The sequence below is a fragment of the Cryptomeria japonica genome, chromosome 3 (genome assembly GCF_030272615.1).
Source record: "Cryptomeria japonica chromosome 3, Sugi_1.0, whole genome shotgun sequence".
Classification (NCBI taxonomy): domain Eukaryota; kingdom Viridiplantae; phylum Streptophyta; class Pinopsida; order Cupressales; family Cupressaceae; genus Cryptomeria; species Cryptomeria japonica.
In genome coordinates, this window is record NC_081407.1 from 208,103,980 (window position 1) to 208,107,932 (window position 3,953).

The 3,953-nt window shown below is 33.5% G+C and overlaps 1 non-coding gene across 1 annotated transcript; it reads right to left on the bottom strand.

Moving 5' to 3' along the window:
- Nucleotides 1-1,113: 1,113 nt before the first annotated feature.
- On the bottom strand, nt 1,114-1,186 carry TRNAR-UCU (transfer RNA arginine (anticodon UCU)). The gene has a single exon. It is a non-coding gene; the product is annotated as a tRNA-Arg (tRNA).
- Nucleotides 1,187-3,953: the final 2,767 nt, after the last annotated feature.

The following is a 3,953-nucleotide window of genomic DNA, read 5'->3' on the forward strand; positions in this document are numbered from 1 at the left end:
AATCATTATTATTTATAACGTAACAATTATATAAATGAAAAGGAGTAGTGTTAAAGGGAAGGCAGTGGAGGAAAGTTAAGAAGAGTCATGACCATTTGAAAGGCTGACTATTTTGAAAATGGATGCATCTCTTCATTTAGATGTGAAGATATAAAAAGGAATAAGATATTGTAGAGAAGTTGAGAGTTGAATGAAGTGAGATGTGATGAATAAATCTAATATCATTTAAAACAGATTTTGGAAGAAGGAATATATGCATAATTGTTGAAGCAACAATTCTAAAGTTGATATTTTGTTCAGAGGTTGGTGCCTCATATTGGAGAGGTTGGCACCTATTATTGAATTGGTGTTCTATTGTGAAGATTGGTGTCTCTAGCAGGTTAGTCCTACAAATCATTTAAAAAATAAATGTGTTGAATACTAATTCACCCCCACATGCTCCAATATAAAAATTTGGCCATCAATAATAAGACATATGCTTCTTATCTATTGTTTATTTATGACCTTAATCTTTTAGAGACAACTTTGATCATATTACTTTGAGGGGATGAACTTAAAGATCCCATCAATAAAAATGTGAAGAGATAAAAATGCTCTCACACTAATGAAATTTCCACATGCCACTAAACAATAGATTCTATCAATCATGAGATGAATTCATTAATGAATAATTGAACCCAATAATAAATGAACGAATTTTGGTTAAACCCAATGATAAATTCTATTATGAATTAAACGAACCAATAAAAATGAATTGGGTGGATGATAGATTCTATTATGAATTAAACGAACCAATAAAAATGAATTGGGTGGATGATAGATTCTATTATGAATTAAACGAACCAAAAGATCTTATGAATAGATGGATTCTATTATGAGGTGAATGAACCCAAAGATCTTATGAACAGACTGATAAACGTGAATTGAATTCATCCCTCCTGAGTTGAAACCAATGATCCCCTGAATGGGGATGATGAAAACTTTGGATGGATTCTATTATGAGGTGAATGAACCCAAAGATGTTATGAACACACTGATAAACGTGAATTGAATCCATCCCTCCTGAGTTGAAACCAACGATCCCCTGAATGGGGATGATGAAAACTAAAATTGCACGCCCGGTGGGACTCGAACCCACAATCGCCTGATTAGAAGTCAGACGCCTTATCCATTAGGCCACGGGCGCTTCGATTTTTTTTAATGGAACACTAATATTGAAACCCAGAAAGCGTATGCAGCCTGCAATTTTTTGAGAATAGCAATATTCTTGAGCATTTTGAGAGCCACTTAAAATTAGTATTGTTAGGGCTTCAAGTTTCTACGTTCCCTGATAATTTTGGTGAAAAAATGGGTTTTAAAGAAAACTGTATTCAGCAAATATATTCATGGATGTTTGAGATACAATAATAGGAATTGCGCTATCTTCTGTAGCGGAAATGCGAGTATGTCTGCGCAAGGAAAAACGGCGGGATAGATAGCCTTCTGTCTTATTTTTATTGTTATTGTCAAAAATTAATTATAGAGTCGATAAATTAATTATTTTTATTTTTATTGTTATTGTCAAGAAATCCTGTTACACAGTATTGTGTGAAATAGAGTCGATAAATTATCGCCTACAGTCAAATTTTAGTTCAACGTCCAAAAGATTTCACTTGGTGTTAATTAAATGCAGTATATTTAATGTGTATAATCATATCATGAAATGGGACGATTTCGAAATGTAGTATATTTAATGTGTATATTGATATTATGAAATGGGACGAATTCAGAAAGTACCCCAACGAAACAGATTTCAAAATATATAAGAGATATCTATATTGATAAGTATAATTTTCAATCCTAAATCTAGTTGATAACGATACTCTGTGTAATTGTAACCATATTTTAACCCTAATAATCTATTTTGGAAACCGTGGGCAAGTGGGATGGTGTGATAAGGGACTTTAAAGGAAATTTCATATATGTCTATGTTATCAATTTAGGGGATCAAACTTTGCATTATGTTGAGGTGGCGATAACATATCATGAGATCTAAAATGTGAAGGATAAAGGTCTGAATGAAAGAGTCTATGAAGAGGACTTCTTAAATGTCATAAAAGTTGCTACGCAAGGCTTTGCCTAATTGGTCATTCCATGACTATTAAGTATATGGCTCATAGTAACTTGACATCCTAGCTACATAATCACAAGATTACTGACGTGTGTAGGGAAGGCAACCAGGAGACAGATTTGTTGGCCAAGATGGGCATGCAAGTGAATAATTTCAGCATTTGGGATGGTGAGATCTCTCTCTCAAATCAAATGAAATTAAGATTAAAAAATAAGGTCAATTTAAATGCCCATATAACTAGAATTTTTTGTCTTCTTTCTTATGATGGTTCATTGAAATGTTAGTACTGATATTTTTGGTAACTTCCAGAAGGGGTCTTCTATTCCTTCTTGACATATCATTTTTTTAATAATTGTCAAGTTCTCTCTTGGCACTAGTTATTAATCTTAGAATTTTTTGGAACTAGACCTATCCTACCTCCTTCAACCACCTTGGTAATAGTGTTGGCTTCTTTATCATGGACAATGAGCTTGTTCAAGTGGAACCTTGGGATTGTGATTTTCTTAAGAGTGATCAAGAAGTTTGGCATGTTCTAGTGGCGGACAATATTTCTTCTTACATCAATTGAAGCAATGAATGGCTATGAACATGCTCTCTCAATAGATTTCACTAATATTTGAAAGGTAATGTTACTATGTGGGCATCTCTTTTCAAGTTTCTATGGAAGCCATGGCCTTTGCCATTGGTCTTAAAAATGATGTATAAGATTGGCCAAGAAAATAAAACAAGACTACAAGGATGGTACGGAAATGTTTCTTAAGTTGAAGGGAAAAAGGTTAGCCAACTTTGGAAAAACTTTAACAAGTAGGATCTCCCAAGTGTTTGGTTAAAATTGCTGAATTTCTTACAAGGCACGTTACCCTAGAAGGCCTATACAATCGGTTTCATGTATTTCTTTTTTCTATGTTGAATCATTTATGACACAATGTGAAGATTTTCTCTTTTTTGAAGAAGTTGGTTAAGAAAGTGGTGGATATTGTTTGTGTGAAAGTGGTTTTATTCCACTCACATTTTCTTAAGTTTACTTAGATGGCCAACATATCACTTTATTTTATTAGATATTAGTTACATAAAATTTCAAAATGTTTTAGTGCATTTAATATTTTCAACTGATAGTTAGGTAGAAGTTATTTTTACCTCATCATACAAGGCTATATATACAAAATGTTTGTACATTTTTATTTATCTCAATTTCATTGATGAAATAACTTCTTCTCTTTACATTATGAAGTATTCTTGCTTAGCATGTTGTTCTCCTGGGTGCTCCAAAATGATATTAGAGGAAGCATCCTCGCATCCCCTTCTGGGTGAGAGTTTTCACTAGTTTGTTTTTGAGGTTCCTAGTTATTTTTATTGCATTTTTTTTACCCTTTATTAGTGTCAATTCATTGGCACACAAAACTCTACTTATCTTTCTCTGTAGCTTACCAATGTTTAGTCAGATCTGCATTGAATTTATGTTTTGGTTGTAGTTGGGCCATATTATTTCTTTGACAGCTATTTTCTGAGGGTTGCGTATTCAACTTATAGAGTTCTGTGTTTGTTGCTGGTGATCGGATTGATTGGATATTGGTTGATATCCTCATATGTCGCAGGCTACATTGCAATTTCTTTGCTCGTGATTTTCCCATCTAAAGGCTTCAAATATTGTTGTCAGCATATTGCTTGCTATGAGATCAGGCCATTCAATCTCTGTCAAGGTGCATTGATCCTTACGTACAGAGCACCTATCGGCGTGTGGTATTTCTAAGCCTACGTCTTTTGGTTGACAGTTTCTTTATTGCATAGATAATTTTATTTCATATTCCGGCAGTGCACTACCATTTTTAGCAGGCGATTTCTA